The sequence below is a fragment of the Rhineura floridana genome, chromosome 4, assembly GCF_030035675.1.
Source record: "Rhineura floridana isolate rRhiFlo1 chromosome 4, rRhiFlo1.hap2, whole genome shotgun sequence".
Classification (NCBI taxonomy): Eukaryota; Metazoa; Chordata; class Lepidosauria; order Squamata; family Rhineuridae; genus Rhineura; species Rhineura floridana.
In genome coordinates, this window is record NC_084483.1 from 118,485,478 (window position 1) to 118,499,301 (window position 13,824).

The window sequence follows — 13,824 nt, forward strand, 5'->3', positions numbered from 1 at the left end:
CACACACACACAACATCAACAAAATGATAAGCAGACTAAATACATATTAATGTGTACACGGAGGGTCATGTTACATGTACCTTCACAATCTCCAGGCATCTTTTTTCTTTGGTTAAAAGCAGGTTAGGGGGAACAGTGACATTTGCATCAGGGCCTTAATGTTGGGGTGGGGGTTAACTCTATTGCCATGTCCCAGTTTTCTACTTTAAATTCTGCTCAAAAGGTTTTGCCAAGGGATGGGTGTGAAAGACAGAGGGTCCCTCCAGACTGGTGTTTTATTGCAGGTGTATTCTGCGACATATTCTTGACACAATAATAGTGCATTAGGTGTGAATTTCTTCTGCTGTGTTCTGTGATGCCTTCCTAACGCTACCACATTATTGCTGTCTGGAGGGACTAGAGAGAAACAAAAGCAGGAAAAATAAACCAGAACAGTTGTGGTATAAAATATTACGGGATTTCAGCAAGCAGTTATGGGATATGCACGATTTGGAAATGAAGCACTGTGAGCACCTCAAAACCTTTGCAGGTACAAACAGTAGTGAAAGTGGGATCATGTGTAATGACTGACCCTATCGCATCATGAGCGCAAATCATCATGAATACGCAATAAAATGATGTCATGAATGTGCAATAAAAAAAAGGGGCCCAGATACAACATAGGTACCTAGTATATTTTCTCTCTCTACAATAACAGCAGCTTTAACTGGGGTGTGTGTGTTACATTTGTGAAATTGAATGTGTGTGTGTGATAATTTATCTTATTCATGATGATTTACAGATGACTAACAAAAGGTTTCTACATGGTGTGTTGTTATATGCCTTCAAGTCAATCATGACTTATGGCGACCCTAGGAATCAGCCACCTCCAACAGCATCTGTTGTGAACCACCCTGTTCAGATCTTGTAAGTTCAGGTCTGTGGCTTCCTTTATGGAATCAAGCCATTTCTTGTTTGGTCTTCCTCTTTTTCTACTCCCTTCTGTTTTTCCCAGCATTATTGTCTTTTCTAGTATATCATGTCTTCTCATTATGTGTCCAAAGTATGATAAGCTCAGTTTCATCAATTTAGCTTCTAGTGATAGTTCTGGTTTAATTTGTTCTACACCCAATTATTTGTCTTTTGCGGTCCATGGTATCCACAAAGCTCTCCTCCAACACATTTCAAATGAGTTGATTTTTCTCTTATCCACTTTTCTACATGGTGTATAGCACTGTAAAAACAGAACAAAGTATAAAACAGAAAAAAATAAAATGCACAGTTCTGAAAGACCCAAAAATGTTCCCAGCATCCTAGCTCCAGTTTCCAATGCCTACCCTCCCACACCTCGACATGACTGTTTTTAACCAAAGAAAAATACATCAGGAGATTCAGTCAGTAATGTCCAGTTTGATACTGAATACTTGACACATGTTTTGATCCGGCCATGACACAGAAGTTGCCTGAAATACCATCATCTGATTGTTACCGTAGCCAACATGAATTCATTTGCTAGTAGCAGTTCACCATGTGGTTCTGAAGATCTTTGCTGTGTTTCCATAATGTCTCAACCAAAGGTTTTTAATAGCATTTTGGTGGTGGCGGGGGAATAATTCCATACAGCTGGTGAGCCTTTACACACAAACACTGGGAGAGCCACCATTGGGAGCCATTCAAAGTGGCCCCCATGTAATGATGGTAGTGTACACACATCGGCTACGTAGGTGACATTTGATGCATTATTTCTTTCTCAGGTTGGTGAAGGAGGGGAACAGGACAATAGCCTTGCATGGGTGACAACTGTGAGTACCCTGGGATGGCAGTGAGGCAAGCAAGCAGGGGTCTGGCAGGGGATGCCAATTCACCACACCCATGTCCTGTCACCTGAGACAACTGTCTCAAATCACATCAGGACTGGGCTGGTCCTGTGGATTAAAGAACTATAGAAATTTCAGTAAGATTCCCAAAATTGGTCGTTTGTGTTATATGTGTGCAAGAGAGACTGACTGGCTGTAGCTCAATGGTAGAGCATCTGGATTTTTTGCTGAAGATTCCAGCTTCAGTCCCTGTCATCCCAACTGGATTAACAGGTCTCTGCCATGGATGTCTTCTTTTATTATTTTTTAATTTGTTTGTTCTTATTCTCTGTACTATATTTTTTAAAGCTATTTTTATTGTATTGTATGCATTGCCTTGAGACACATACGTGGACAGCAAATAATTAATACTCTCTAGGTGGGGCTGGGAGAGACCCCTATCTGAAACTCTGGAGAGCTCTTGCCAGTCAGTGTAGACAATACTGAACTAGAAGGGCCGATGGTCTGGTTCAGTATAAGGCAGTTTCCCAGTGGTGGCTCGTGCACATTGCAGGGTAGAATGCAGGGAGGGCAACAGCAGGTGGAGCCAGAGCCAATGGCAGGCATAGCCAGATAATTCTAGTTTAGTCCCCATCCTCCTCCCTCCTGAATTCTACAAGGACAACACTGGGGGCTTATCCAAACGGAGCAGGATAATCCACGGTTTCCATATTCGGTTTGTCATCTGATAGTCCTCACTTTGCCTTTTAGTTCACTCTTTCCCGATTAAAAAAAACACTGTTTTGCACCTGCACACACAGCGGTAAGACTCCTACATTCTTTTCGCTTTTTCCAAGCTCCACCTCTAAAACCTCCCCCTATCAACCAATTGGTCAGCAAAAAAATTATGTATGCTCCTCTCCCCCTTTGCAACAAAGCACAATATAGCTGTAAAGGAGTTCTCACCTCTGAAGGAAAGGTTGCTGGTCGGTTTCACGCCTGCCTTGTTTGTATTTGCGATATTATGCTTAAATGAATGTATGCTTTTCTGCCTTTATTGATATTTAAGGAGATACACACGCTGGCAATTGCACTTATTTCTCCAAAAAAGCAAGAAACGTGTCACCCCCCCTTCTCCCTTTCTTTCCCACAGAGAATGAAATTGACAAAGCTTTCCAGAGCAAGCGTGAAACTGACCAGCAGCCCTTTTCTTGTTTGTATTTGCAATATTACACTTAAACAAATGTATGCTTTACTGATTTGAAGCAAAACCCCCAGCAAGTAGAATGAAATTGACAAAGCTTTTTGGAGGCAGGTTGAAACCGACCATCCCCCCTTTCTGGCTTGCTGTGCATTGCAGATCTCACCCACAGTGGCCACCCAGTTTGCAGGCTGGCAGAAAATAAAATGCATCTGAGCAGTAGTTGCAGACCTCCCCCAACACCCCACCATTGCGATGATTGGTTCAATTTTCCCGGGCTTATTCTCGCACATGCACAGAAGTGCAGATACATTATTGGCTGGAATGAGGAGAAGGGGCAAGGGGAAACGCCCAATAACCGCCCATCAGCTGTAAAGTCCGCGGTATTGCATCCTAACTCCTGAAGGCACAGTGGATGATTCCCGATTTTAAACAGCAAATCACATTTTTGCCAGTATTACAAGGAGTGGATTTAACCCGCAAAAATGCATAACAGCGCGAGACGTCATTTGGACGACTGAAAAATAATGAACACACATAGCAGGTGTGTCACACATTTTGCAGTCGTCTGGATGAGCCCTAAGACTAATAGGTTGGATACTGACAGCCAGGAAAACCTCCTAACCTAGTGGAAAGTAGGAAGCAAGCAGGTGGGGGCTGTTGATGACAGACTGAAGTTGGTGGAGTGCTGTCCCATTTGCCCTAATGGACCAACCTCCACTGCAGCTTCCTATACTGAGTCAGACTATGTTCATATGTCTCTATGTAGGTTTAAGCTGTTAGGACCTCAGTCTATTCCCAAAGAACATACATTTGGAAAACATGTGTTATAACAAGTGTCCAAAATTATTGTGATATTCATGGGAATGTTGACAATCCCAGGCACCTGAATGACCAGAAATATTCAACATTCAATGGTAAACAAGACACAGTATTTGATGCTATCACATTTAGGACAGCCAGTGTGGTGCAGTGGTTAAGGTGCTGGACTACGACCTGGGAGACCAGGGTTCAAATCCCCACACAGCCATGAAGCTCACTGGGCGACCTTGGGCCAGTCACTGCCTCTCAGCCTCAGAGGGAGGCAATGGTAAACCCCCTCTGATAACCACTTACCATGAAAACCCTATTCATAGGGTCATCATAAGTCAGGATCGACTTGAAGACAGTCCATACTGTATACTATCATATTTAGATGTGCATAAAAAATAAATATGGGAGATATGCATCTATTGTTAGTCAGTCACAAAATTAATCTGGATTTGCCAGCATTTATATCAAGACAAACTATTTAATGCTGTCTATTGTGTTTAGACGTGCATCGAAAATAAATATGGGAGATATGTATATATTGTTAGTCACAAAATGAATCTGGATTTGCGAGCATTTATATCTGAATGTCAATATTTATCACATAATGCACATTCACAGTGGCATATATTTAGGAAAATATACACATGGAATAATGTCTGTAACCTATGAAACTGGCTCACCCCTGAGACAGAGAATGACACAATTTCAGATTTTTTCAGCACCTTCTGGAATCAAACATTACCTCACAGGAATGATAGCCGCAAGAACCACAAGCACCACTAGCCAAATTTGGTTATTACTAATACCAGTGGTGAAACTTCAAACTTTTCCAGTAAGTGGCACAAACCTGGTTTCCATAATCCAGATGTAATTGACCTATAAGGGTTTGTCCATATTGGTGGTTTTGTGGTTTGATTAATACTTCGCTACTGCTTATTTATTTCATAATATCATGGTAATTGCCTTTGTTTCTGTCCTTTGATTGGGAAGAGGAAATGACTGAATTCCACAAGAAGATTTTAGATAAATAATGTGTTATAAAAATCACAAATACTCCACAGTTGCCTAAGACTATGTTGAGGACTACGATTCCATGAATTGAAAGTAAAACATTCTTCAGTGCTAAATTGCCATGCTGATCAAAAGGTCTGTGACCAGCAAGATGCCCCTGGGAAGCACCCAAGCACAGTAAGATGAAAGTTGTTTACAGGGCCAACTGAAAAAGGATTGGGCAGCAGAACAAGCCAATGGGTAGAGAGAATCTGAGGTGGGCGAATGGCCAAATCCAGAGCATTACTGTTATAATGCAGGTGTCGGCAGAAAGCATGGGGTGGGGGGAAGGGGAAGGTGGGGGGAAAATAAGTATGTCTGCTCTCTTGTCATGGTAGGGGATTTCAGAGGAAAGGAAAGGCTTTGGATTGTGCCCTTTTTTCTTCCTTCAGGGGTGAGCCTCCTTCTCTGCTTGTGGATAGGGACCTCTGCAATATCCTATGACCCCTGGGATTAGCAAAGGGATCTATTACTTGGTGGTGGTTTAAAAGCATTCAGGCCAGTACCGATTTGAGTTTTTTCTTTGCCTGCCAGCCACTGCTTTTACTGATCCATTTTTTCCCCTCACAAAACTATTGATATTGATGTGTTTAAAGGAAATATTGATAATTTTAAAGGAAATATATTTTGAAAGGAAATAGTGATAAAATTATCACTCTTAATATCAATATTTTAGAGGGTTTTTTTTTAAAAAAAAATCCATTTTCAAAAATAGCCGTGAAAAATCGCTACATAAAAATCTGACCTGCAAAAATTGAGAATAAGCAAATTAACAGAAAGCATGTATTTATGGGAACTGTGTGAAGATTAGTGTTAAAATGGTGAGGAATATGCAATGAAAGGTGACAAGAATGTTGGGCTGGATGCACTTTGGTTTCCATTGTGGTCACCACTAAAGATGTGGGCAAACTTATTTGGCAATTTGATCAAATAAATGTAATCCTCTTACTGAACTGCAGTTAATCCCTATGGCTTGAATCCTAACGCAATACTCATTTGGTGAAGGGTTTGTTGTTGTTGTTATGTGCCTTCAAGTCGATTACGACTTATGGTGACCCTATGAATCAGTGACCTCCAAGAGCATCTGTCATGAACCACCCTGTTCAGATCTTGTAAATTCAAGTCTGTGGCATCCTTTATGGAATCAATCCATCTCTTGTTTGATCTTCCTCTTTTTCTACTCCCTTCCATTTTTCCCAACATTATTGTCTTTTCAAGTGAATCCGGTCTTCTCACTATGTGTCCAAAGTATGATAATCTCAGTTTCACCATTTCAGCTTCTAGTGACAGTTCTGGTTTAATTTGTTCTAACACCCAATTATTGGTCTTTTTCGCAGTATGTGCAAAGCTCTCCTCCAACACCACATTTCAAACGAGTTGTGATTTTTGTTGGAATCAAGGATGGAAGAAAAGAGTTGACTCCCCTCTCCAAGACTGTTACCTTATAGATCTCCACCCCCCAAATATACTTCATGTCTTGTCTAGTTTGGTCCTTAGGCTACCTGAATCCTATTAGATTCAGGAAGCCTAATTTTGTGCAGGGTTGCATCACAACTTACCTACCATTGACTCTTTTTTGTTTATTCTTCCAAAGGGCATCTCTAGAAGTAAAAAGAAAATTTATTTAATTAAGTTATTGTGGGTGGGTCAGGAAAGGAAGGTGTGTATGTAATGTGATGACAAGCTGTTCTTAAAGAGCAATTATCAATTTAAAATATATCAAGTAATAATTAAGAGAACTCAAGTGTGGTTCCAAAGGAATCATTCCTAGGCCAAGTCTTGCTCATAATTTTTATTAATGACTTGGACTCAGGAATACGTGTGTTCATCCAATTAATACCCTTTGCTAAATGGAAGGATTGCCAATACTTTTGAGGTTAGCCATAATTATCCTGATGAACTGGGTAATTGGTCTGAAAATGAAAGAAGAAATTCAGCAAAGGCATCCATATATTCTCCAATGTTTCACAGATGAAAAGAGGAGCTTGAATTTAACATATGAAGGATTCTATTCCCAAACCCACTCCCACACCAAAAATCATGAGCAAGTCCCTGTGCTTCACTATCACTTGTTGCTGTAGGCTCAATTCTGCTTGCTGCTTGTTCTTTTGGTTAAAAGTTTTATTTTAACAAAACAATTGACCTACAATGTTTTTAACAGTTCAAAATGTAATTCAGCAGTTGCAGCATCTGCAAAACATAATTCTACAGTTGCAGTACCTTAGTGCTCATGCATCTTCATAGATGTGCATTACAGACAAGATGCATCCAATCTTCTCTTCAATATTTACCTTCTAGAACAGGGATGGCTAACCTATGGGGCTCTAGATGTTGCTGAACTACAACTCGTATCAGCCCTGACCATTGGCTGTGCTTGCTCAGGCTTATGGGCGATGGAGTCAGTTCAGTCCAACAACATCTGCAGGGCCACAAGTTCCCCACCTCTGTTGTGGAGACTTGAGGCAGGGAGCTCAAGCCTGAAGAATGACAACTCTAGTAGCTCCCATTAACAAAAAGCTAGTAGGGCATTTCAAAAGGCAAAAGGAATGAATGAATAAAATAGGAAGACAGGAACAACAATTTCCCAGGGATTGTCCCTAGGAAACAAGAAAATATGTATACAGGACTGAAAATTTTCATCCCTTTTGGGTATACAGGAGGCGAAACTTGTCTATAACACACAGTGTCAACTGAAGTAAAGCTGAGATTTGCCCTATGGATGCCACTCTCAGATAGAGGAACATGGAATACAAATGTGACACAAATGCATAAGAAAGATGCATTGTTTATTTAGTAGCAGTAGGAAAGATGTAGTACCTAAACTTTTAATAAACTATAATCAGGCTACTTGAATTCTTAGAGAAAGTAAATCATTCAGATACTGTATCAATATCAATGTAGCATATCAGTTAACAGTGGTTCTAAATGGGTGTTTATTGTGGGATTGGTGCTTCTCATGCATGCAAGTTTGATTTGCCCTTTCTGCAGAAAATCTATTTTCTTAAAATGTTGCCAATGACCCGTCTGCAACACATGAACAACCTGTTTGCAATATTAAACCCCCAACTGGAATCACCCTAAAGACTGAGCTACAAATCAGGAAACACACATCCCCAGCAACCTGTTTGAATCAAACCCCTGCCATAAATTCAGTAGTAAATTGCTACAGGCATTCCGCCCTCACTCAGATTCAGTCCCTCACCTGCAATAAGAGGATAATACAACTGATCTACCTTGCAGGATTATTGTAAGGATTACAAAAAAGAGAATGTACACAAACTGCTTTGAATACTCTAAATTGCTATGTATATGTTAAGTAGTATAATGGTTTGGAATCATTGCATGAAATAAGTGAACAAAATGATTTTAGTGACATATTAAAATGCAGTCTCACTTAGCAAGTAACTATTTGCTAATGCAGTGTTTTGCTGTTTCTGAAACAAAATCAAACAGCTGATTTCCCCAAGTATCTACTTAACATGCATGCTAAATAAATGCAATAATTCGCTGTCTTGCTTATGCTTGTTACAATGAGACTCACTGATGGAGAAAAGCACTGTGCAATGAACCTGCACTTCAAATGAGGCAAATCAGCATCAGTCCAATTGTCTGCTGGCATCTGCTTGAGGTTTATCATGGCCTGTGGTGATCTTGCCATGAAATAAAATGTACATAGATGAACTACTCTCGAGTTCAGAAAGCAGCATCACAGCAAACATGGCTCACCGGCCTCTGAATTTTTCATTTACTCTGCATTTCTCCTCCTCCTCCCCTCACCCAGATATTGATACACCTATCAATGCATGTACAAAAGACTCAGAAACTATAGCTTGAATCTTCCAGTCTCAATTCAGCAGTTTTTCTTGGGAATAACAAAACAGATTCTATGCCAGAATGCTGTGTTTTTTTGGATCCCCTGCTGGGAAGTGCAACACCAAGGCACAGCAGAACTCTGTTAAGGACAACACCATGCCCTGGGTCTATAATTCCTGTGGCTTATTTGCTTTTTTGTGGTAGCCTGATCTTCAGCATGCACCCCTGCTGCACAAACATCTTGAACTACATGCCCTTGCACTGGTGGGGTAATTTTAGGGCATGAATAGACAAATAAATTTCCTAACTCCAAGTTCAGAACTGTAGTATTATTTACAGTTTTTAATTCAAAAGGGTTTTTTTGTGGGGAGGATCTTACACAACAATGCCCTCTCTGTACAGCTTACAAACTTAAAATTACAATTCCACACATAATCAAATAGATACAGATTTCACAGGCACAAATTTCACAGTCAAAGGGCAGTGACTACAAATGAAACAGTATACAGCCCTGTATAAAATAACCAAACAATCTAAAAAAAAATTAAATTAATATTCTAAAAACAAGCAACCAAAACACCGTCTTAACTAAAAACCAAACGAAAGAAGTATGTCTTCAAGGCATTTCTGAAGGCTGGTACCAATGGGATTGTGCATACATCTCTGGAGAGGGAGTACCATAAGCTACAGCTCACCGTTGAGAAGGCCCCATCTCTTGTGTCCACCACCTTAATTAATCTTAATGGTGGCCAAATAAGCAGGGCATCCAAAGCTGATCTTAAGGCATGGGCAGAACTCATAACATGGAGCACAGGAAGTGGATTATGAAAAGGCTGGGAATTCCTCTGGGAACACCCATGGATGTTAGCTGTGGGGAACTGCCTGTATGGACTTGAGAGGGCATTCAGAGCCTTATCAACCTTGCAACAGCAATGTAGGCTTTCCAGAATAATTGAATGCAGGGGTGGGGGTGGGGGTGGGGGTTCTACTGCCCTAATTCAGTTGAGATCTGGTTTAGTAGGTTTATTTGAGGTGCATTCATTAAGCAAAACATCATGTAAATTTTATATTCTGTATATATAATTCAAAAGTTATCTAAAAGTAGCTGAACTGAAATATTTCATGGTGGGGTAGTTAGTGTGATTTAACTGTTATATTCAAACAAGTTCAGAGCTTTACTTGGATATTGTTTTTCCTGGAATACTTGGAAATATTACAACTCAGAAGCATCCACTTCTCTTGCACAATTTAGATTTTAAGAAAAAATATGGAAACATTGAAAACATACTAATTTTAGTATGTCTGAAGAGCTGTGTGCATAAATATATATGTGCTTCACAAGAATAGTCACCTGAGAAATTTAATTGTAACACTAATTTTGGATTTCTTGTCTTCTGTCCAACAGCCTAGTTTGACTTGAACTGTGTGGATGTATTCTGTTACTAATTAATGTTATGAAGCAGTACATTTCTAAAAGGGGGAGGTTTTCTGCTGAAAAATATACAATAGAAAAAATTCAAAATTGGTGATGCCCCTGTCAGGCAAAACTTGATAAACACAATCCATTCAGTTATCTACTGTGGCTATCTGGATTGGGACCCTTGTTGTTATGTGCCTCCAAGTTGACTATGACTTATGCGACCCTATGAATCAGCGACCTCCAAGAGCATCTGTCATGAACCACCCTGTTCAGATCTTGTAAGTCCAGGTCTGTGGCTTCCTTTATGGAATCAATCCATCTCTTGTTTGGCCTTCCTCTTTTTCTACTTCCTTCTGTTTTTCCCAGCATTATTTTCTTTTCTAGTGAATCATGTCTTCTCATTATGTGTCCAAAAATATGATAACCTCAGTTTCATTATTTTAGCTTCTAGTGACAGTTCTGGTTTAATTTGGTCTCACACCCAATTATTTGTCTTTTTTACAGTCCGTGGTATGCGCAAAGCTCTTCTCCAACATCACATTTCAAATGAGTTGATTTTTCTCTTATCCGCTTTTTTCACTGTCCAACTTTCACATCTAGCATATGAAATAACAGTTTTATTTGTCTCATGCTAAGGTCCTGCACTTGCTGTTTGTATTAGTAGAAAAACTTCTATTGGTGCAAATAGAAAGCAGGGTCAATGGGGGGATCTGAGTGGGGCAAAGGGTTAAAGCTCCCCTAGTTTCCATGCCTTTTCTTTTAAAAAAAAACAACCACCAGACAACTGCTAATTATGGGTCATATTCAACTAAATCGTACTCAGAGTAGACCCATTGAAATCAATGAACCTAAGTGAGTCATGTCTATTAATTTTAATGTGTCTACTTGGAGTAGGGCAAGTGTTGAATGCCACCCTATGCAAATAGCATCTTGTCTAGTTTGGACCTCAATATAGTCCAAAGGCACATGAGGCCACCATCTTGCTGAAGCTAAGCAGGTCTGGGCCTGGTTAGGGTCTGGAGAGCCATATGTATGCAAGAGAACCATAAGTACACTGCTTGAGTTTCATGATAATATAAAGGCAGGACGTTACTGTAAAAAAATAAATAAATAAGAATGGTTGTGTTTTTTTTGTAAGTTGTTCTGGAAGCTACAGCTGAAGAGCAGCTGAAATTTTTTCCCCTCCCTATCTCCAGCCTTTGTGGGCTCTGAGCATGCAGCAGCCATAGGAATATGTTTGGCAAAGCTGATTTGGGCTGGGAACACTGTGACTGGATGCCAGTACAATGTTATAAAATCTGCTGCCTGTCACAATTAGCAGTTTTGTGCTTATTGAGAATGCCCGACTGAACAAACTCAGTAACATCTGTTGAACCTGCTGCCTTCCCTCAGATGCAGACTGAAATTATTCTCCCTACTTTTCACAGTGTTTTAAAGGTAATGAAAAGCGGGGAAAGAGTTGGGGAAATCATATAATAAAATTTGTTCCCTGGACAAAGCTGATCTGCCTATTGGAGGGACATATTCAAAGCCAAATTGAATGTGTAAAGTAAAATAGGAACACCTTTCAAGTGGAACTTTGATGGAGTTCATCATACAGCAGTTCATAAGATAAAGGTGTAACCCAGTGCTCTAATGCTTGGGGACATGCCACACCAAATACTTTTTGATCCTTAATTTGTAGTTTGGTATTGTCATTCTATGCGCCACTCAGTCATACCTGAATACATTCAGAATTTTATTATTCAAGACAATGCTAGCCAAATTGGGAGATGGGTCCTGTATTACAAGTATGTTTAGGAGGATGGCAACCGTGGTTCTCAAGAGTTACCTATCTTGGTCCAGCCAAATGTACATGATGGTAGATGGACTTATTTATTTAAAAAAATATCTATATACCACCATTCATAAAAAAAAATCAAAGTGGTTTACGACTCTCTCTCTCTCTCTCTCTCTCTCTCTCACACACACACACACACATACACACACACAGTAAAACCACTTAAAAAACTGAAATCAGAAATCATTAACTACCTATTGCAGAAAGATTGCTTCTTCTCAATTGCATGCATCAGTCTGGCAGCACAGAAAAGTTTTCAGCAAGCAATTAAAAGTCAAAACAGAAGGTGGCTGCTGAATCTCTAGTGGCAGAGCATTCTACAGGATTGAACTAATGACACTAAACGTTTGATTTCTTGTTGTTGTCAAATGAGCTTTGACAACTCAGGGGATGACCAATGATGCTCTTGCAGATGATCTCAGTGATCAAGGTGGGATATAAGGGGTCAGGCAGTCCCTAAGGTACCCTGGGCCTAAGTCATTCAAGACTGTAAATTAATACAAGGACCTTGAACCTAGCTTGGTAGTAGATGGGCAGCCAGTGCAGATGTTTTAACAATGGTGCCACATGTGTCAGCCATGTGCTCCCATCAGAAATCTGGCCACCACAGCTGAAGCTTCTGATCCAGACCCAAGGAGAGCCCCACCTAGAGCGTATTGTAGTAATCCAGGCTCAAGGTAACCAACGCATGGACTACAGTCGTCAGGCTGTCCCTGTCCAGGAAATGCTGTAGTTGGTGAACCAGGCAAAGCTGGTAAAAGGCATTCCCACCACAGAGGACATTTGAATAGAGTGACAGAGATGTATTCAGGAATATTCCCAAGTTGTGCACCTGTTCCTTCAGAGGAGTGTGACCCCATCCAGAACAGGTAAATTGCCTGTCTCCCAGACACGGGAACCACTCACCCGAGAGCCTCCATCTTCCCAGGTTGATTGGCCCTCAACCAGTCCACCACTACATTCAGATACCAATCCAAAGCTTTCACAGCCTCTCCTGATTCAGTTGTTATGGATAAATAGAGCTGTGTGTCATCAGCATACTGATGATACCTGGCTCCAAAATTCTTCATGACCACTCCCAATGACTTCATATAGATATTAAATAGCACTGGGGAAAGGAACGTACTCTGGGGACCTCCTGCAGAAATGTATCCTGGTCCCGCGATGGATGAAGCCATGGGATACATGCAGCTTCCTCCACCTCCTTATCCTGAGCCCATGGAATCACCTGCCAGTGGCTCACATCTCCCCTCCACTCCAGCAGGGGTGACCTTTGTAGTGGAGCAACCACTTAAGTTAACTGTGATCCTGAATTGACAGGCAGTGCCTTATATGGTATGACATGGAAAGTGAAACTACTGCCTTTGTACTAGCCCCTTCTACCAACCAGGAACAACATGGCATTTGGGTGGCTAATGGAGAAGGGACAGCATCACCATTGAGAAGAAACCAGGACAGCTATGTTCAGGAGTTATGGGGCTATGGCATGTCTCAGTGTATTCCGCATTTGGTGGAATTTGTGGAGTTTGAGCTACCAACAATGAAAGTAACCTTTAAATCCTTTAGAGAAATACGTGCTTATTTATTTGCCAGAACATTTCAAGTTATTTTTGCTGTTGTTGGGATTATGTTTTGGTATTCTATTGTTGGAGCTTATTATGAATTATAAGGGTATTGCTTCAATTTATTATATATTTCTTAATGAGATGCTTTCTTTAACTGACTGTTTGAATTTTGTTTTGCAACTGATTGAATTATGTAACTTTTTTTCATGGTGTGAGCAGCCTTGAGCATAGATTCTTATGGAAAGGTGGCATACAAATAAACCATGATGATGACGATGACGATGATGACCTTATAGCACAAGTGCCAGGGGGCCGAGAAGTACTCGCCCAGTGCTACTTTCTGAACA

At 40.5% G+C, this 13,824-nt stretch overlaps 1 protein-coding gene across 5 annotated transcripts in view; it reads right to left on the reverse strand.

The window, feature by feature from the left end:
- Positions 1-13,824, reverse strand: part of RGS17 (regulator of G protein signaling 17) — a 105,988-nt gene that overhangs the window by 82,286 nt on the left and 9,878 nt on the right. Inside the window, exon 2 of one of the 5 annotated variants that reach the window (XM_061624171.1) lies at positions 6,403-6,440. The exons of the other annotated variants lie outside the window; for them this stretch is intronic. The gene's annotated coding sequence lies outside the window, so the exon portion shown is untranslated. The remainder of the gene's footprint in view (positions 1-6,402; positions 6,441-13,824) is intronic. 5 annotated transcript variants of the gene reach the window in all.